Source organism: Chrysochloris asiatica, unplaced genomic scaffold (genome assembly GCF_000296735.1).
Source record: "Chrysochloris asiatica unplaced genomic scaffold, ChrAsi1.0 scaffold00055, whole genome shotgun sequence".
Lineage (NCBI taxonomy): Eukaryota > Metazoa > Chordata > Mammalia > Afrosoricida > Chrysochloridae > Chrysochloris > Chrysochloris asiatica.
Window position 1 is genome coordinate 12,282,515 of NW_006408573.1, and position 22,260 is coordinate 12,304,774.

The following is a 22,260-nucleotide window of genomic DNA, read 5'->3' on the forward strand; positions in this document are numbered from 1 at the left end:
CAAGCCAACAGAAACACTTTATCCTGGCATATGGGATCCTTTTCCTGGTTGTGCACGTGAGGGGCAAGAATCCTGTTGATTAGAATCAATGGAAAATAGTATAAACTTGTCTAACACATCCAGACTTGAAATCCACTTGCAGTTAATCTGAGTGGATTCATTAAAACACAGAACAAAAGGTAAAAGTAAGAAGGCAGGAGGGTAAAAGATCCAGAGGTACGCCCTTGATTATTTTTTACACATCTGCAACAAGTCAAAGGTCTAGACATTGTTTGAGTTACACATGCAAGGACTTCAAAGTTAGATCATTTCCCCTATAAAATATAACTTTGCATCACATAAGGTTAATCAGATTCCTTGATGCAAATCAAGCTGTGGAGCCATTTTCATTCTTACTGAGTTTAATTATACCATTTAAAAAAATTCCCATGTCATTTAAAAAAAAAATGACTGTGAGGGAGAAAAAAAAAGTGCTTTGTAAAACATGAGCAAAACTGTTTTTGAAATATGAGAAAAGCTATGTCTAAATATAAACTTGGGGCAATTTCTGAAATTTCTGTAGGGAAAATGGAAGTGAGCAGTCACAATATTGGAATTTGAGCATGATTTATCCCTCCTCCTATCTTCAATGAAAATAAGTCAGCAAAAGATACGGGGGAGCGCACAGTCCTTGTTAAGCTATGAATGTTTTTTGTGGCACCACAGGAAAAGCACTGCACTGCTAACTGCAAGGTCGGCAATTCAAACCCACCAGCCACTACTTGGAAATACTACCCAGGGTTACTATGAGTTGGAACTGTCTCAACAGCACTTAACAACAACTCGGTACTTGGCACTTCGCCCTCTACCAGACATTGCTCAAACTTTCTTTTAACCTTGGTGGAGGGGTGTTGTTGTTAAGTGCCATCGAGTCAGTTCCGACCCACAGCAACCCTGGATAGGGCTTCCTAGGAGCGGCTGGTGAGCTTGAACCGCCGAACCTTGCAGTTCAAACGGCTTTGCAGTCTGGCGCATTAACCCAAGGCGCCACAAGTAGTGGGGGTAGAGAAATAAAAATCTTTGGAGGCTCAAAATACAAATGTTAGTCTTTTATGATGCTTTCCAAACAGAGAAAATCACATCTATACATCTATAACTACTAAAAGAGCTTGAAAGAAAAAAACAAAAACCATGAAATCTACAGTCAAGAAGGTGGATGATATTTTTGATAGGGAATAGCACATGACATTTAAAACTCAGGAAATAAAAGCTTGGGATATGATAGAAAAATGAAACAGCATTGTCTCCAGTGCTTTGCCATGAAGTGGCAATGAAGATTTAGTTAACGCCAACATATGGGAGGAAAAGCTAAATGGCATCCCTTGAACTTATTTCTTTCTTGACCTTTTGAAGTTGCAGGTTCAACTAATTTTCTCCTCATGGTTACATCTGAAGCGGGTTCCCAAGGCCAGAACCAGAGGTTCAGCAGAAACAGATTGTTCATCACAACTTTCTATGGGAATGAAATGAGAAAGGACTAATAGCCCTTTGGTTAATTAAGCCCTACTAATCAGATGATGGTCTTGGTTCATCAAAATATTGTTCCATCTCATAAATAAATATTTATGAGCTACCTGGAGGCAGGATTTCCAGCACCACAAGCAGATAACATTAAAAAAAAACCTAAAACTGATCAATCTATGCCAACCTGAGAAAAAAGACAGATCAAGTCATCTAAGGCAGATGAAATGGTAAAGAACATAATAAAAATGTAAAACTTGAACTGGTAAACAGCTGAACACATTTCCAAGAAGTAAGGAGTAAGAGTGTGTATGTGCACAACACATAACACAGGCAATGACAATCAGTCTTGGTTTAATTCCACACCCTGTAAAAAGTGGAATGCAATATACCAAAGTTAGGAGCTTTTCTAAATAAAGCAACTTTAGTCTATTTCAACTGCAAATGCCAACAGTGCTGAAAACAGAGCCAACTGCATTTTCCCCCTATTGGGCTGAATAACTTTACAAGAAATATAAAATAATTGAAATGGATATCAACAGCCCCCTGAGCACAGTATACAAGAAAATAAAAACTTTTGGGGACCTTGTATTTCATCTATAATTGAAAGGCTAATGGGTTGATGCCTATTCTCTGATTTGTCAAACACGAAACTTTACTGATGATCCAGAAAAGAGTGGTTGGAAATGTATGTTGAATATCACTTTGCCGGCAAAAGCTTTTGCTTTTGCAGTGGAAATGTGCTCAAATTGTAATGTTGATAAAGACCAGAGATGTAGCTCTGCTACTTGGACTTAAAAAAAGGATGACTATTCTTTTCTTTAAACCATCAACTTTTTTAAGGCTTTCTGAACAGTGAGGAGGTATGAATCCTAACTTTTCTCTTTGTATGCATTTTCTTTCCCCCACCAATAAATAATAAAAGGAACCTGGAAAGCAAAGTCCTGAGGGAAATTTTCTTGGAAAGAATCATTAAGATATACCCCTCAATCTTTGGTGGTATTCACTTGCTTTACTCCAATTATTGGATGCTCTTTGCAAACAAGGAGCATTAGACCTTAAAATGTGCATCGTTTACTAAAAATGTTTATATCATGAGCATATTTATAAGACAGCCTTTACAAATGGCTTTTCAAATGGCCTGATTTCTTTGATTCTTTTTTTTTTGGTACATCAAGCCGGCTACCACCGGCTTCTTAAAGGTATGTCCAGTGCTCAGCCATTCAAGAGTTACTTGACTTGAATACTGTCTTGACAACAGTTGTAAATAGTAGCCACATTAAAGTTACTTTCCAGAGTAAGGATTTCCCTTCTGAGTAGTTATGGGCATAGCAGGCAAACAGAGCTGCTATTCTGGAAGAGTTACTATAAAAATAGTCTATGGTATCTTCAGTTAAATTAATACACCTTCAAGAGCTTAAGAAATGTATCCCAGATACCAGAAAGCCCACAGTCTTGAGTGCAAACATATACCCATCTAGAGTCTTGAGGGCTTTAAGAGACCATATATTACAAAACAGCGCCGCAGCTTTTCAATAATAATAATTATTATTATTAGATGTATACGATCCAGATTGTCTGGGAGAAAGATTAAAGAGTTTGAATAGCAGTATTACAGCACAGATTTCCATGAACATTAGCCAGTGCTTCTAAAATAGTTGGTCTATTTGTGCCAGCCAGGGGATACCTTGACACTCATTTGGATAGTGTGGGGAACAGGATGAGGAAGATGGACTGGCGATGGGCAGTGTTGATTGAAACAGTCCCTGGAGTGCTGTGTGGCTCCTCTTCCAGTTTTTAAGAGGGATTTTCCTCAACTCTAAGCCCTTTTTCTGAGCCCATAAAACAAAAATATCAAAGGTGATTTAAAATCCTGCGACAGTTTCAGCATGAATATTGCTTTACTTCAAATCTGCTAAGGCAGAATTACAGAATATTATTAGTATTAAACAAGAGGGCTAGCTCTAGAATTTCTTTCAGTCACGGAGCACAGGGAAGTGGAAAAACATGTCTGGACATGATGATTAGGGGTGGGGGTGGGGAGTAACTGCTTGGAGAGCATCCTTCAAAGGTATCAGACCCATTTCAGTAGAAGAATCTCAATCTTTTCTCTGTCTCTGTCTCTCACGCACACACACACACACACACACACACACACACACACACACACACGAAATCGCTGCAAAGCTGGACACGGCTGATGAAAGGCAATAGACAGGGAGAAATTTCAGGGGTATTAGCATGAAAGACAGAGCTCATTTTGCATTCAGTGAGGTAGAATGGATGGCAAATCCCACTCTCAAATCTTACATAAATATCTTTTTTCTTTCCCACGTATAGTTTTCCAGTTGAAAAGCTCCTATAATGAAGCTGGAGGTGGACAGCCCAGTTTTTAACCACTGAGATGTCTGGCAAGAGCGTTGTAAATTGGAGAGGCACTTTCAAAGGGCCCCAACCAACCCCAAATCCCTCCAAGCCGCTTCGCAAGTATGTTCCGTGCGTGTGGCCACTGCTCCCTGTCTACCTTCTCCGGTGTCCTCTCAACCCCAGTCAGCCCACCAATACCGGAAGCCAGACAAGAGAAAGCAGACTGCCTGCGGATCTGATTAACAGCTTAGGCGCCGCTGAAGGGTTGTCTGTTGGTGCCTCTCTTCAAGAGGGGAAACTCTTGTGGAATTTTCAGGAAAGGGTGGTAAAGTTGAAAGAGCCTATGCTCGCTCCGTTATAAGCGCTATCCTTTCTTCGTACCCGATGTGATCAGCTACCAACCTGCTTTTCCATTACGGACTAATGCTATACGTTTGTAACAATAAACAATTAATGTTGTTTGATTTCTTGCACTTAGCAATCCAAGCTAACAGCTGCCATCTCCCCTCGCACAGGCAAACAGCTAGCCGTTGACGTGCCGCCGGCTCAGTGCCAGTGGGGAAGGGTCAACCATGATGAAACTTTGAGTTTGGGGGCAGATTGGTTTGGGGGAGGCTTTGGTCTTGGGTTGGAAAGGACCGGAGGGAATTGTGGATACCTGTTGGCACCAGCTTTGGCGATGGCACGTTTACAGTGTCTGCCAGTCTGCCAGCCTGAGCTTGTGCCAGGGAGAATGGAAATCGGTTTCTCTTGAACCTGTTACGCGTCGGGTGGACCCAGGACAGCCCTTTTCCTTCTGTCCTGCGGGGGACGCGACCCACACACCAGGGTTTCGCGGGTGAGGCGCGACGAGGTGGCAGAAAGCGCAGCCTCAGGTTCTCCGTGCACTAGGGAAGGGGGTACAGAGTCCACAGTTTAAGGAGCCTCTGTGACCGCAGTCTCGCTAGCCCGGAGAGGACACTGCATAGGGGGTCTACCTGTTTGAGGGGCAGCGTCTCGGCCAGAGCTGTTTGCAAGGAATACTGCAAGTTTGAAGCGGGCTCCGCGCCTCTCAGGCTGGGCAGCCACTTGTAGGAAAGCCTTAGGCTGGAGGCTCTTGCTGCTGCGGAGTCGTGGCCGCAGCCCCACCGCGACGGTAGCCTTTCCTCGTCCCCAAGAAAAAGGTGCAAAAACCAGTAAGATGGCAACCCCAGTCCCTTCGCCACCTTTCCTCTGGGGCTTGCGCCCTTCTCCCAAATAGCGGCCAGTGTTTCCTATTTCCCGCACGGACCCCGCAGTGGAGGCGCGCGGCTGCAGCGGCGCCTGCCTGCATCGTGAGGCGGCGGAAGCGCCAGGCGACCGCAAGGAGGGAGACCCGCAGGAAAACTGGAGAGGGACAAACTGGAACATGCTACTCCCCGACATTCGCTAGCAGAGCAGTTGACAAAAACCGCCAGGCGAAAAACCCTGAGGCATTCCTCAGATCCCTGGCTATCGGGAAAGATGATGCGGTTCCACCGCGCGCCGGGGCTGGGAAACCGCATTCATCATCAGCAGGAAGGAGGCGCGCAAAAGGTCCGGAGGGGCAAGGGAATTCCTAAAAGAAACGCTCCCTTTTGAGTGTTCTGGGCTTGGAAAAATATCAGGAGGTGGGATGGGGGTTGGACTTACTCTTGTAGGGTTCCGCGCTGCCGGGGAATGTCAAGTCTCCGGATTCACAAATGGCTGGAGGGGCTCGGGGTCGGCTTCGCCGGGCGGCGAGTGCCCGCCGGTCCCCGCGCGCTGGGCAGACGCCTCCGGGTTCTGTTCATGCCTCTCGGAGCTGCGGGGCTGGGTACGGAGACGCGGGGCAGGCACGCTGGGCTTCTCGTGTCCGCAGCCGAAAGTGTCGCGGCTGGGGGGACGCTCCCGTCTGTGCGCGAACCCGCGGCGGCGGACGAGCTTCGAGGCGGCAGAGAGATTCCAAATAAATCCACTAATTCTGGGCTGAGTGCTCCGGCGTGCGAGCCCGCCTGCCTGCCAAATGTAACTGTGAAGTGATGTGGAAAAGTGAACCGGGTGCCTCCCCTTACGGATCTCATTGGGCAGAGCGCAGAGGCAGGTCTACCACTTGGAAATTCAGGGAAGCAGGCCCCCACCCCGCCCCCTCCCTGCCTTCCCCCCTGAGCTCTTGTTCTTTGGCTCGTTGGCTTTCTTTCCCGGACCAAGTGGGCGCACAACTTTTCGCTCCTCGCTCCCGAGCACGCCCCGCGCGTCTCCGCCGCCAGAGCCAGCGGGTGAAGATGCGCCCTTCCGCGCCGTGCGCGCAGCCCGCGCTGGGCTAAGCTCCCGGATAAGAGGGCTGGCTGGCAGAGGATGAGAGGATGCGGAGGAGGTACCCGCGAGCTTTCTCTCTCGAGGTCTCACCTGAGCTCTGGGGCTAGCGTTAGCTTGAAAAACGTCTCCGTGACCCGCAGCTGTTTTCCGTGGAAGGAAGAGGACGAGACGAGACCGGGCAAAGGGGTGTGCATGCCAGCTAAAACCCAACCCAACCCAAAGCCTTTGAGTAGACTCCGACTCAAAGGGACCCTATGGGATGGAGTAGAATGGCCCCCTAGCTCCTTGCATGCCAGCTTACTTCCTCTTGATTCCTAGGTCCGCTTGCTTACACAATGAATGGGGTGTTTGTAACACAGACCTACGACTCAGGCGTTCAGGTTTAGAGGCCTTGTGTAGCGGTCCTGTGGGAGGACCACATTCCTAATACCCCGTGCTTGTATGCCTTTGGGGAATAGGATGAGCAAATGCCAGGAGGGGCGCACAGTGAGTAAGTGTGAAGAGCAGAACTTGTCTGGGAAATACAGGGAGGGATTGCTCTGTCTTCTCCTGGGTACCTCCTTGCAGACCCCCTGCCCTACCCAGAGATGTGACCCGGTTTAGTCCTCTGATTGGCAGCACTCAGATCTTAGGAAATGGCCTGATGTAGAGTGAATGCAAGAAGAGATTATGAATCTCGAGGTTCTGATTAGTTTTCTCGTCAATGGGGATATCACATTCAGTCACTTTGATCATTTTTAAATAAATGATTTTTTTTTTTTTTGAACTTCCCAACTCAAGGGATCCTGATTCAGTGCATTCTTTGCTCACTATAAGTGAGCTCTGAGGGTGGGTCTTCACCAGCTGGGGCCAGAAGCAGAAACAGAAGGGGAAAGGGTGGAGAGGACCAGATACACAGTCTGCAGACTTCGGCTGTCTGACTCGAATTAATGAGACAGAGTGAACAGAATGAGAAAATAGGCACAATATGCTTATAACATTTATGCAAATTTGACATTTGTGTGTGTGTGTGTGCTGCATCTAACATCCCATTGTGAGATGGTGACAAGAATATTGACTACAGGCGTAATAATCTGTCTGTTTCGCATGTTAGCTGTTAGGGGCAATAAAAACTTCTTACATTATTTCAGAATGGGAGAAATGAAGTGGACTAAGAAGTACATCATCTCCAGGTGGTCATTATGGGACTTTGTTCTTTATTCAAATTGTCTGATTATAAGGTATACTACTGGAATTAGCTAATTCTCTCTTGGTGTGTGTGTGGGTGGGGGGAGATAAAAACAAACCTCAATCAAATGCTTACTGTGGCTGGACAAAGAGCTAGGTCTCATCGTGGGTTATATTTAATTTTCAGGGAATCATTGTCACTTGGTCTAGACCTTTACTTAGGATACCTCCCAGCCTCTATGAGTATTAAAGAAAAGATCGAGTGTTACTCTGAAGGCTAGGAATTGTCCAGGTAACACACTTGTCTCAGAAGACAGAGTGGTAAATATGGACTAGCTCATTTTCTAAGAGAAAAACAAAGCCAATTATGCTGACAAAGTGGAGAGTCAGAATCCCACAGCTTACAGTCCATTGGACTACAAAAGACCTTCTTTTGACTCACTTTATCCGCATTTAGAAGCCCTGATGATGGAATGGTTAAGTGCTCAACTGCTAACTAGGAATTGGAACCCACCAGCCACTCATTTACTGTCAGCAGCTATGTGTGTCGCCTTCATGTAAGTTTAGTCATTACAAAACTTGTGGAAGGCCTCTATACACTTGCTAATCTCTGCTCAAAGTGGTGCAGTAGGAATTTCCTGACTAATTCTTACTAGAGGTATGGATGATTAAGCTGTGAAAGAGGAATAGGGTAATATTTTAAAGACCTGTAAGAATATTTCTAAAATAATCAGAGATGCTGAAAGACAAGACAAGCCTCTTTAACAATTCCACCCACTCTTAATAGGATGCAGTGTAATGTCACCGTGGTGAAAGCTTTCCTCCATAAGAAAGTGTTTTCCTTTCAACCTTCCTGCAGGAAGAGGTCTGAGTTACACAGAGATTTTAGAGTGAAAACTGAAGTGTAGCAAGTGTCCCGAGGAATTGAAGAGGAGGAGGCATGTGATCAGGCAGGGGTATCTTTGGCGGAGTTGGGGTGGAGTGGATTGTATTTAGAATAACCTTCACTGTCTGATGTTGAGTAGGATGACACCGAAAGCCTCCAGCCTGTGTCTTGGTGATAGTCAGACAGTTTTACAGAAGAGTCTGTTGCAGTTGAGAGTGAATGAATTGGAGAGCAACTCTATGTAATAAAAACAAAAACAAAACAAAACAAAAAACACTTTGCTTCTGCAGTTGATTGAAATCTTTGTTAGAATTTTCACTAAGGGAGCCAGTCAACCAAATGGCTGGTTTCTTGAAAACTGAGGGGTCAGGTGGTTTGTAGGAATTATGAACCCTGAAAAGAGTTCTGGGAGCTAGAAGACCCCAAAGGTAAGGGGAGCAGGGAATGACAGAATGAAACAGATCTATTATTTACAACAGTAAAACACAGTCGTCTGGCTTTCATTCTTCAGTACAAAATAAAAGTGAAAATAAATCAATGCAAAATAAAAAAGCAAACAAAAAAGTTCAATATGATTACTGAGAACTTTCAGGTTTATTGAGTTACTCTTAGATGAATGAATGAATTCATGGAAGATCTCCTAAAGATAGAATTTAGAAGCAGGATGTCGTGAATGATGGGATTTCACAATGGCTGCAAGTTTGGGGCTTTATTATTATGCGAGCAAACCATAAATGCATACTAGCTAATATGTAATACTTTCCATATGTGCAGAGTTCTTTTCATACATTTCATACTGTGCAATATTAAGGAAGAAATCTGAAAACCAGATCATAATTCATAATTATGGGAAACATTTAAGACAGCCATTTTGACAAGCTTGGAAGCATTTAAATAAATCTCGGATAATTATATTTGTTTTTTAAGTTTATGTATTTATTTTAAACCAGTCTTGTACAAAAATCATAAAAAGCTGTGATGACGTTCAATTCAAGTGAATCTGCGCAATTATGGGGATTTCTTCAGGCCAGCCCTAACCAGACACACAGGCATTGGATGGATTCCAACTCAGTGATACTATAGAGTAAAGTAGCATTGCCCCATAGGGTTTCCTAGGCTACAGATCTTTAAGGAAGCAAACTGCCACATCTGTCTCCCAGGGAGCCGCTGGTGGACCTGAACTGACAACCTCTAGGTTAGCAGCCAAATGCTTTAACCAGTGTACCACCAGGACCCCTTCCTTTTGACCAGTAGTTCTCAGACTGTCATCCTGGGACCATCTTCTGCATCTGCATCCTTCTGAGACTTGCTAGAAATGCAAATTATCAGGCCCAGGAGTTGGGAATTGGGTGGTGGTTGTGTGCTGTGGAATCGATTCTGGCTCATAAGGAACCTGTATAGGGTTTCTGAGGCAGTAAATCTTTATGGGAACAGAAAGTCTCATCTTTCTCCCATGGAGCAGTTGGTGGTTTCAAACTGCTGATCTCTAGGAATTAAGTGGTGTTGTTGTTAAGTGTCATCGAGTCGATTCTGACACATAGCTAGCTACATCACACAGGGTCTCCAAGGAGCAGCTCGTGGGTTTGAACCACGCACCTTGTGGTTTGCAGTCCAGTGCTGATCCTACAGTGGCATATTGGGCCCAGAAATGTGAGTTTTGACAAATCCTCTAAGGTATTCTGATGCATGCTAAAATTTGAGAACTAGCCTGAGGCAATTCTTTTCTCAGGTAATGCATATAAAGATAAGAAGAAGAAAAGAATGTGGTAAGTTAAATTAACATTCACTTGTTTTTGTCTTAAACTATCTGAAGACAATACGACTTCATACAATAAAATAAGTAAAAGAAAAGTGTAAGCCCTCCAAATGCAGCATGTGATAATGTTACTAATGTTTATTATATGATTTGAAACGTTAAGCTGATTTCTATAGAAGTGATTATGAATTCTTGGAGTAAGATCCTCACTGAGCTTGTAATTCCGAATTCTGAAGGTGCACTTTTCTTGGCTGCTAGTTTTAGCTGTCCCTGAAATTAGGACGTACCTCTTAATATTGACTTTAATTACTAATCTTGAGCTTGCCATTATATTTTCAGTAAATAGAGGTGTAAACACTTGCTGAAAACCACATCTGTGCTGAGAGCATTTTGGAGAAGGTTTTCAAAATGGCATTATCTCCTATCTTCCCAGGTGCTGGAAAAGAGATAAGCTACAATTCAGTCTCTAAACACAAACTGGTGAGGGTGGGGGGTGGGGGGAGGTAGATAGATTAAGCGGTCTGGTACAAAGCTATCAAAATCAACCAGCCCAGGCTTTGTAGACTACACATTTAGCATTTTCGTTTTCAGTGTGTGTGTGTGTGTTGTTGTTGTTGTTTTCCTGAAGGGGAGCTGCTACTAGATTTAGATTCCAGACCATGTTTAATTTGGGAGCCACAAAGAGGAAAAACATTTTTTTAAAAGTTCCCGTTGTGTTACTTAAAATATAAAAAGTAAGAAGGAGGAGGAGAAAATAATTTTTGTCTTATGTCAAAGTACTACTAGTTTGGTATAACATACAGTAGTCAACATTTAAACATACTAATTACATTCCCTTGGTTCTTCAGTCTGGTTTAGAATTGCCAGGATTTCAAATGGGTACATATATACGTTTCAATAAAGGACATAGAGATAAAAGTGGTCTCTTGATACCCAGAGTGGAGTTTATCATTGCTATCCAGTTGATTAGTAGGGGAAACACTGTTGTGTATGCATTGACAAATGGTCCAAGAAGCTGAAAAGAAGTATCATTTCCTCAGAATGTGAACAGGAGCTCTTTATTAGTCAAAACTGGATGAGGCCGTCTAAGGAGTGTTTTGTTTGTTCAGTTATTAAAGTTATGCTGCTGTGTGGGAAAAGGGGGCAGTACGTTGAGGTAGCCTCCCCCTGCCTGCTTAGGCTAGTGGGCCTGTTAGGATGGAAGTGGAGGATTTTTTTCTTCTACCTCAAGTGCCCTCTAGCGTGCAGTATCTGTGCAGGTTGCTATGTAGAAGGAGGGGAAAGAAGAAAGGGAGAGAAATAGTCTGCGAATCGCTGTCCTAATTCCTGCACGACCCGCTCCTCCGTTTTCCTACTTCCTCAAAGGGGTCATTTCCACGTAAGTGTTCGGCAAAACTGAAAAAGGTGCTGTTCCTTTTGCATTCTTTGCAAATCACTCAAGTACTAAACTGGGAAACAAATGCTAAGCCTTTCTCAGGGATTTCTTTTCAACATTCCTCATATTTTTTCCAGGAGTTTCTTACTCTCTAAGTAATCAGGCAAATAAAAGAAGGTAAGTTGCTCCCTAGAAAGAAATCCCGTTTTGTCCCGAATGCCACTGAAGATCATCTATAAGATGCTTAATGCAAACTGATTAACTTCTCAATGGGTTTTAAGTTTGTGTTTCCATAAAAGCACATAATACTTCTTTCTTGCCTCAGGGGGGTGGTATGAGGCCTAATTGAGCTTTCGAACGCATTTCAGCTCCTCAGACATAATTTGATATATAGTTGAACCTGTTTTCATCCTACATCTACTAAATAGGGTCTCAAATTCTTTTTGGTAGTCTAAAGGGAAACTATAATCCAGGTCTGTATTTTCATAAACATGTCGTTAAAACAGTTCTATTGTAAACAGTGGGTTTGCTCAAGAGACTTGGGATGGTGGTAGGAAATGGGGAAGAATATTTGGAGAAGAAAAATGTATTTGCTTTTGCAAACATATCTGTGTATGAATAAATAGAGCTAAACAGTGAGACAAAATTCCTGCAAGACATAACTGTGGGCATATCTCCCTATTTACATTTTAAAACAAGCTAACAATAACAGAAGGTAATTTCACTTACTAGAACACCACCCACTAAACACTTAGTCTCTGAGAGAGGAGGGGATACCTGTAAACAGACTTATGCACTGGCTCCTGTTCAGAGAAGACTAACTAGACATCTGTTATATAACTCAGAGATCACTTTCCTAATGATATAATTACTAGGCAGCATTGTGTTTTATCCAAACTCTAATAAGCATGATATTTTAAAAAGGAAGTAAAGGACACAAACTAAATATTGTGATTCTGATCTGTATAACCAGGGTCTTTTGAATCATCGAAGAGCCATAGATGGTCGTTTCCATAGCCAGTGCATGAGCCATGAGAAAGCTCAGTGTTGTCAAGTGGATCTCAGGATTGCACAAGTAACACGTTGTAGAATAGAATGTTAAACCAACTTTACCAACATCAAATATTTTTATTGCCACCTGTCAATATTAAAATCAGGACTTCTGTTGGGGATCTTGTTAAAATGTAGCTTCTAATTCTGTATATTTTTGTTGTTGCTAAGTGTCATTGGAGAAGCTCTGGGAGTGTATTGGTTGTTAGTGGGGCTGCTAACCTCGACGTCAGCAGTTTGAAATATCAGCAGTTCTGTGGGAGAAAGATGAGGCTTTCTGCTCCTGTAAAGATTTACAGCCTTGGAAACCCTACACAGGGTTACTATGAGTTGGAACCGACTCCATGGCACATCACCACCACCAAGTGTCATTGAGTAGGTATCCTGTATAGGGTTTCTGAGGAATGACTGATGGATTTGAACTGCCAAATTTACAGTCCAATGTTTATCCTACAGTGCCACACCAGGACTCCATGCTTCAGTGAACTAACCAAATAAACTATTAGATCCTCTCCTAACCTCTTCATCTGAAACACTGAATAAAGAATCTGTGTTTCATGGGCCCATATCCATAAACGGATCCAATTTTATGTTCATTGCGCCATTATCCCACACCCTTAATAGCCAATTCCACACACACTCTTCAGGTTTCTGTTTGTACATATTACAAAAATCAAGCAATTCTTTTGGAGTATAGTGTACCTCTTGCTACGTCATAATTTGTACTTCACATTTTAGGGCTCTAGAATTTAAGTCTATAGTTATAGGTCTGGAAACAGTAATGGGTGCTGGTTGGGATTCCTGGGAATATTCAGCAATGTCTTATAAGGAATCTGCCTCAGGCAATGCCCAGACGGTTCCTTTGGTGCTGCCCCAGGTAATATCTCAGACAATGACTCCTCAGGCACACACCTTGGTTCATCTTATCACCAGAGGGGTAAGAGGACTCCTCTGTTGGCAGAAGTGATTCAGTAGAATTTAAGGGTTCTATATCCTGGTGTGGTGCTATGGGATAATCACTGGACTGCTAACTGCACGGTTGGTGATTCAGACCCACAAGTCACTCCTCAAAAGCCCTATACAGGATCTCTGTGAGTTGGAAATGACTCAACAGTGCTTAACAACAACATGTCCTGGCGTGGTGCTGGAGGATAAGCACTGGACTGCTAGCCACAAGGTTGGCTGTTCAAACCCACCAGCAACTCCTTGAAAACCCTCTACAGGGTTGCTATGAGTCAGAACCAACTCCACCACACTTAGCAACAACAACAGCTGTCCCCAGCAAAGGAGAACTGGTGGGATAGTTAGTTATGTATTAGGCTTCTAACCACAGGATCAGAAGTTCACATCTGTCAGTCTCCCCACAGGAGAAAGATGAGGCTTTCTGCTCCCATAAAGATTTACAGCCTCAGAAACTCTATACAGGATTGCTATTTACCAGAACTGACAAAATAGCACACAAACACCATATCTACCCAGATGTCCAAAACACCTGGGATCCAAATGTTTCAAGATCCCAATCTTTACCTCACTTTACCATCAGGTACCATTCGAGGATGGGAATTCAGCAGGTGTAGTAATTCAGTTACTCTTATAATAAGACGCTCGGTTTAGTTTCAGGCAATATTGTGTGGCACTGTAAGATAAGCACACTGGTTGCTAACTGCAAGGTTGGCAGTTCAAGCTCACCAGCAGCTCCTCGGAAACCATCTTCATGGTCTCTGTGAATTGGAACCAACTCGACAGCACTTAACAAAAACAACTATAAGAAATATGCTCCCTTTCAGGGCAGAAGTAGAAACTTTGAAGTGGGGACACTTAAAAGGTTTTAGCTTAGCCTACAGTGAGATCTGATAGTGTAGGGGTTACAAGTCGGGCTGCTAACCTCAAGGTCAGTAGGTCGAAACCAGTCATTCCACAGGAAAAAGATGAGGCTTTCTGATCCCGTAAAGATTTTCAGCCTCGGAAACGCTGTGCAGGGTTGCTATGAGTCAGAACCGACTCCATGGCACACAGTCACAAACCACCACAGTGAGACTTAACCCAAATATCCATCATAAAGCATTAGCTGAAGTTGAAATTTAACTCATTCCCTAACTACATTCATAATTAACCTCTGCTTTTCAACTTCCAAATTAGAACTTGTGGCTCAAAAGAGGGGAAAACTCCCCTCCCAGGAACAAAGGCAAAATCAACAAATAGGAACAGCTGAAACTGTCACTCCCAGGCAATGAAGCAGGCCACTGGCTCAAGTCCAAAGAACTGAAGGTCGGACGACAAGTCAGGTGCAGGATCCGTATCCTAGAGAATGTGGAGTGGAAATGCAAATTCTCAATAAGAGGCTCAACAGGAATGTCTGGATGGAAGCCCTGATGAAAATAACAATAACAGGTAACTACAAAGGGGCTCTTTAAGAGTTGGTGGGAAAAGGGAATTTTTCCACCAACAATTTTGAAGCCCTCTTGTATTATTGCCTACAAGGAATCCTGATGGAGCAGTGGTTAAGCTCTCAGCTGCTACCCCAAATGTTGGCACTTTGTACCCACCAGCTGCTCCACTGGAAAAAGATAAAGCAGCCTGCTACCAAGAAGTTGTTGTTGTTAAGTACTGTGGAGTCGGTTCCAACTCATAGCAACCCTGTACAGGGTTTCCAAGGCTGGAAATCTTTACGGGAGCAGAATGCCTCATCTTTCTCCCACGCAACCACTGGTAGTTTCGAACTGCTGACCTTGAGGTTGGCAGCCCGATTCATAACCACTACGCTAAAAGGATAGAGCCTTTGAAACCCTCCGGATTTCCTACAGCTGTCCAATAGCATCCCTGTGAGTTGAAGTCAACTTGATGGTAACAGGTTTGGTTTGATACTTTGCTGTTGTTCGGTGTCATTGACGACTCTGAGTCATAGTAACCATATCACAATAGAAGGAAGCACTGGCCAATCCTGTGCCATCCTGAGTAATGTTGCTAAGTGTGAGCCCATTGTTGCACCCACAATGTCAATCCATTCCATTGAGGTTCTTCTTCTTTTTCAGTGACCTACTTTACCAAGTATGATGTGTTCCTTCAGGAACCAGCCCCTCCTGATAACATGTCTTAATAACTTAAACCTACTTGTATTACCTATTATCTCAATTTTAGGGTCACAGGCTTTAGAGCCTAAGGACCCTAGAGACCACCTAGATTAACCTATTCATTTCTAGAAAAGGATTTGACTTTGGAGCCTAAGGCTACATGGTTATTGTTAGGTACCATTGAGTTCATACTGACTCATAGCGACCTTATGTACAGCAGAATAAACCACTTCCTGGTCCTGCACCATTCTCACAATCATTGTTCCACTTGGGCCCATAGTTGTTGCCTCTGTGCAAAATCCATCTCTTCAGGGGTCTTTCTCTTTTTCGCTGACCCTCCACTATACCAAGCATCATATCCTTCTCCAGGGACGGGTCTCTCCTGATAACTTGTGTAAAGTGTGAGAGACAAAGTCTGGCCATCCTGGCTTCTAAGAAACATTCTGGCTGAACTTCTTCCAAGACAGATTTGTTTGTTGTTCTTGCAATCCCTGGTACTTTTAATATTCTTCTCTAACACTATAACTCCAATGCAGCAATTCTTCTACAGTCTTCCTTATTCATTGTCCAACTTTCACATGCGTATGAGGCCACTCAAAAAATCATGGCTTGGGTCAGGTGCACCTTAGTTCTCAAACTAATATCTTTGCCCTTGAACACTTTAAAGGGGCCCCATGCAGCAGATTTGCCTAATGTAACATAAAATTTGATTTCTTGATTGCTGCTTCCCTGAGTGATAGTGGATCCAAGCAAAATGAAGTCTTTGACAACTTCAATCTTTTCTTCATTCATTATGATTTTATTTACTGGTCCAGTTATGATGATTTTTGTTTTCTTTACATTTAGGTGCAACTGATAACGAATTCTTTAAAAACAACAATAAAAATTACATGAGATCCCAAGCTATTTGTGTCTAAAGAATGTCAGTCTGTCACACTGTTGTTGTTTTGTTGTTGAGTGACATTGAGTCAAGCGACCCTGTATAGAGTTTCCAACACTTTTAAGTCCGTGTGGGAGCTTTCAGAAAGCCTCATCTTTCTCCCACAGAGAAGTTGCCGGGTTTGCATTGCGGATCTCATTGTTTGTAGTCCAATGTTTTCGCACTCCCAGTATGTCACATAAGCCTGCAAATACCATTCAGGAAAAATCATTAAGGTGACAATCTTCATTCAAAGATGAAGTTATAAGACTGAAGAAGCATAATTCAGTTGTTGTTGTTAATGGCTGTCAAGTACAGTTCCGACTCATAACGACTCTGTATAGGGTTCCTAAGGAGCGGCTGGTGGGTTTGAACTGCCGACTTTGTGGCGAGTGGTCCAGTGTTTATCCTACAGCACCATATTAGGACTACATCAGTCAGGTACTCAAGTCTAAGTTAATGCCCTCTAGAAAGGGTCTTGGTGTGACGCTGCATGATAATGTGCTGGACTGCAAGTACAGTCTGAACCACAAGTTTTGCAGTTCAAACCCACCAGTCGCTCTTTGGAAACCTTATACAGAGTCACTATGAGTTGGGACCTACTCAATAGCACTTAACAACAACAACAAAGAAAAGGTCTGGAGTCCTGGTGTGGTGCTGTAGGATAAATACTGGACTGCTAACTCAAGGTCGGAAGTTCAAACCCACTAGTCACACCTCAAAAACCCTATGCAGGGTCATTATGAATCAGAATTGATTCGATAGCGTTTTCCAACAACAGCAGAAAAGGTCTACGTTCATTTTCTAGTGGATTATATCCACTGCCTTCTCCTTGCTTTGTAGAATAATAAATACATCTTGCCTTGGTTGAATTAGTTCTGTGCCCTAAAGACTGGCTCAGCAACACAGTCACAAAGGTTCCTTCCAAGCAGACCTCTGTGCCGCAGATTTTTGGAGCGAGGGTGATTAGGGAATCAGAGGAAGATAACAAAATAATAATAAGAAGAAAACACTATTCCTATATATTCTGATGTGCCCTGAAACCTTCTCTGGTATCTTCTGGTGGGAAACAGAAACAGGAACAAGAACTTGCTTCAAATGGGGATTTGTGAAATTGACTCTTGCAATCTTCAAAAGCAGAGAAAGGAAAAGACAAACATCCGTGACTCCTCAGAATCAAGGAGCTGGTGAATCTTTATCCATTCATTCATTCCTTTTGTTTTTGTTTTGTTTCAGCATGATGATATTCTGACTTTTTTCTCATCATGATGAAACAAAGAACACCTCATTTTTTACTGGGTTGTGTTTCCTTACCCCAGATTACATAAGGAATGTATCCAGTTTTCTGGAACAGAAAGCAATTAAAATAACACTGGTCATTGCAGTCCAAATTCCTATTGTTGAGTGTTTAATATATTACCAGGCATGATAGGGTTTGGTTAAAATTTGTCATCTCATTTAATCTCTCAACATCCCTCTACTTTCTCAGATGAAAAAAAAAAAAAGAACTGTGAAAATAAATTTATCTGATTTCTCTACCTCTCAATCAGGCCTCTGCTTGTCTCTCCAGTATCACTTCATATCATTCTATGTGTGCTCTATACACCAGCCAAACTCCATTTTCAGTTCTTTGAAAATGTTAACTCTTTTATTTTAGTGGGACCTGAGCCCTGCAAGAAAGGGCAGGAGATTTGGAGTCATAGAGACCTGGTTTCATACCCTGGTTGATCACATTAAAAACAAAACCAAAACGCTATTGCCAGGGAGTTGATTCCCATTCATTGCGATCCTTTAAGACACAGAGTAAAACTACCCCAAAGGGTGCCCAAGGCTGTAATATTTTACTGATGTAAAATGCCACATCTTTCTCCTTTGGAGCGCCTGGTGGATTTGAACTACCAGCCTTTCTGTTAGCAGCCAAATATATTCACTATACTCCTAGGGTTCTGGCTGATCACTTACCTTCCATTGAGTCTATTCCGACTCATAGTGACCCTGTGTAGTGGTTCTGAGGCTGTGAATCTTTCTGCCCAGGAGCAGCTGATGGATTTGAACTTTTCTGACCTTGTGGTTAGAAGACCAATGTTATAACCCACTAGGCAAACTTCTGGTTGACTACAGTACTGACTAAAAATTGGGAAAGTTAGTAAATTGATTGACTTCTTTAAATCACATTTGCCTTTGGGTATAAGGATACTTACAGGGTTGTAGTAAAGGAGGCAATGAAAGATAAAGATAGTGTAATTTTGAGTACACATGTTAGTTTCTTCTTAAGTAAGCACATTGATACCTACATTAAAAAAATATCAAGGACCCCGGATGGCACAATGATAAAACTCTGGGATGCTAACCAAAAAGTTGACAGTTCAAATCCAACAGCGTTCCTTAGGAGAAAGATTTAGGGTCCCTTAAAACCCAGTGTTGTCAAGTCAATTCCACCTTATAGTGAGTGTCTCTGTAGGGTTTCTGAGGCCGTAAATCTTTACAGGAGCAGAAAGCCTCATCAGTCTTCTGCAGAGTGGTTGATGTATTTGAACTGCCAACCTTGTGGCTAGCAGTCCAGGGCTTCTCCTTCAGTACCTCCCACTCTCCTTAAAGTTTGTTATTTTCAAATGCCGTCGAATCAGTTCCAACACACAGTGGCCCTCTATAGGGTTTCCAAGGAGTAGCTGGTGAGTTTGAACCGCCGACCTTGCGTTTCAAACCAACCTTGTGGTCCTGTGCTTATCCTACAAAGCCACACCAGGACTCCCCTTGAAAGTTGACAAATCACCTGGGGGCAGTTCTACTTAATCCTGTAAGGTTGCAGAGTTGAGTTGGTTCAATAGCCAAGCGTTTGATTTCAGTTTGGCAAACAATCAAGAAGTCTTGGGTTGTGCAAATGTGTTGGGCTGTTGATCACAAAAACCTCAGAAGAATGGCCTGGCCATCTTTGTCCAAAAATTAGTCACTGATAACACTACCGAGTTCTACTCTGGCACTGTTCTTGGAATTGAATCAGTAGTAACTGGTTTATAAAGAGTCGTTGTTGTTGTTATGTGCCGTGGAGGTGGTGCTGACTCATAGCGACCCTGTATAGGGTTTCCGACACTGTAAATCTTTATGGGAGCAGAAAGCCTCATCTTTCTCCCGCAGAACAGCTGGTAGTTTCGAACTGCTGACCGTTGAGATAGCAGCCTGATCGTAACCACTATTCTATCAGAGCTCCTTTTATAAAGAGTAGATGGGCAGTATAGACAGGATCCATCCCTTACGCTCTTGGTCATATAACTTGTGGTTACCCTGGTCATTGGGTCAGGTGTCAATCGGTCTTTCCCATAGCATCATCCACTGTTCCCCAACATGTTCCAAACTCCAGGCAAAACTACTTTTCATCTTTTCCCAAGTCTATTCATTCATACATAGCACATGCCAGACGGTGCCTACTTGGAGTTTAAAGCTGTGTATTACCTCATTTTTGCCCTGTCCCCTTCACTAATAAGGTGCAGTGGTTACGCATTTGGCTGCTAACCAGAGGGTCAGTGGTTTGAACCTGCAGCCACTCCATGGAAATAAGAGGTGATTCCATGAATATTTGCAACTCTGGAAACCCTATAAGATAGTTCTACCCTGTCCTCTAGGATCACTGTGTGTCAGAATCGACTCAATGATAACAGGTTTGGTTTGGTTTTTCTCAAAAACACAAGAGTCCAGAGGCAGCTAAAGGTAGAAGGAGGGGTTGCTTCAGTCTCACTATTTGCTTCAGAAATCTGGAATCATAATTTGTGTCTTAATAATCTCAAGGAGAAATAATAAGGCCCTGAGAAATAAAGGTAATCAAAAAACGATCAAGGCAGAGGATCTTATGGAAAGAGAGCATTTCTACATCTCTGGTGAAAATATTTGGGGACCAGTTTGCAGCAGAACTGGGCCTACATACAAGGAGCAGTCCTTGCCACTAGACTTCGTACTAGGATTCAGAATATTTGGTAGGTATGTCCTTAGCAAATTCAGGGTTTCAGAGAAGTACCCTGCTAGCAGTAGGTTTAGTCCCAGATCCATTTCTCCATTCATGACTCTCTGGTAACTGATTATTTATCCAATTATCTTAAAATTTCAAAGCTTGGAGACTGAGGTTTAATCATGGGAGAGCTTCATGGGATGGGAGTGACAGGAAGGGGGCAGAGGAAGAGCATTTGACTCTTCTGGGGACTTGCCTGGAAGCTGAATTTGCACTGCTGTTTAATAGATTTTATTATTGTACTTACTAACTACAATTGAGTTGGTCTCAAGTTTATGACAATCTCACGTATAGTGTAACAAAATGCTGTGCCGTCCACTGCCATTCCCCTGATGAGCTGCTGGATGAATCCTGGTGATCTGTAGAGTATTTACTGACTGACTTTCAGACATTGATAACCAGGCCTTTCTTCCTAGTTGGTCTTAACCTGGAAACTCAGCTGAGTTTTCTCATCACCCTACCAACACACAAGCCTCCACTAACACACTGCTGGTGGTTATGCACTGTATTTGGAGAGACATGTCTATGGTGCTGATGGTGCTGATACACAGGGGTGCACATGTCCCAGTGACACTCCTTGAATTTGGCACTAGGTGTGGCACCCTGGTGGTCCAGGGCTAAGGCACTCAGCTGCTAAATGAAAGTTGGCAGTTTGAATCCACCTGCTGCACTTTGAAAGATATGCCAGTCTGCTTCCATAAAGATGACAGTCTTAGAAACCTTATATTTTGTAAGGTCCAACTTCTAAGGAGTCCTGGTGTGGTGCTGTGGGTTAATGCACCACACTGTAAAGCTGTTGGAACTGCAAGGTCGGCGGTTCAAGCCTACCAGGCCCTCTTTGGAAACCCCATACAAGGTTGCAATGGGTTGGAACAGACTCAATGGCACTTCACAACAACAACAGACTTCTGGCGTGGCACTGTAGGACCAGGACTGGACTACGAACCACAAGGTCAGCAGTTCAAACCCACCAGATGCTCCTCGGAAACCCTAAACAAGGTTGCTATGAGTTGGAATTGATTTGATGGCACTGAACAACAGTAAGTTAGTACAGACTCATCCAAAACAGGTTGACTACATTCTCTGGGATGAAATGGGATCCATTTGTAGGACACATCTAAGCAGAGGTAAATGGTTACCTTTCTTCCCCTCTTGGGAGACCTGCAATGGTGCCTGTCTTACCTTTCCACAAGGTTCACGGATCCGACATTTTCTCTGAAGTTGCCACTTCTGTCTCCCATATCTACTCCTGTTGCTCCTTGTACACAGCTGTGGCATGTGGTTCACACACTGACCTGCCATTGTTTGTTTACCTGTCACTCTCACTAGACTGATTCTTAGTCCCTTGAAAGCAGATGTCATTATTCACATCTGTGTACCCCTAACCTCATCCAAAATCTGATACATCACAGCTGCCCAGAGACTGCATTGTTTAAGAGAATGAACAAATGAATATGACTGTAAAGATAACTGTGGCATTATTGTCAAGAGGCAGCTAGAAATAGATCTGGATTTGGAGTAAGAAAAATCAGATGGCCGAGCAGATTGGTGTGGGGAGCTTGTGAGGATAACAGATTTCACTGGAAAAGAGAGAGAGGGAGGAAAGAGGATGGCAAAACAAAGTGACAAGAAACAAAACCCAGGAAACTGAAGCTTCTAGAGCAGAAATAGAACAATAAAGAGAGCAGACTCAAAGGCTGAACAATTGAAAGAAATTTAAAATTCATTCAACTAACAAGACTATTAGGAATGAATCTCAGTAAACAATTCAGATCACAAATGGTGATTTGCATAATAGTAGCAGCAGTACTAGTAGTAATGATAATTTAATACTACTAAGTATAAGGAGCTCTGGTAGCGTAGTGGTTACGAAT

General features: G+C 43.0%; 1 protein-coding gene across 1 annotated transcript in view; it reads right to left on the reverse strand.

The window, feature by feature from the left end:
• The window catches only part of CDH8 (cadherin 8, type 2), a 534,958-nt gene extending 528,684 nt beyond the window's left edge, over positions 1-6,274 (reverse strand). Inside the window, exon 1 of the mRNA XM_006863583.1 lies at positions 5,518-6,274. The gene's annotated coding sequence lies outside the window, so the exon portion shown is untranslated. The remainder of the gene's footprint in view (positions 1-5,517) is intronic.
• Positions 6,275-22,260: the final 15,986 nt, after the last annotated feature.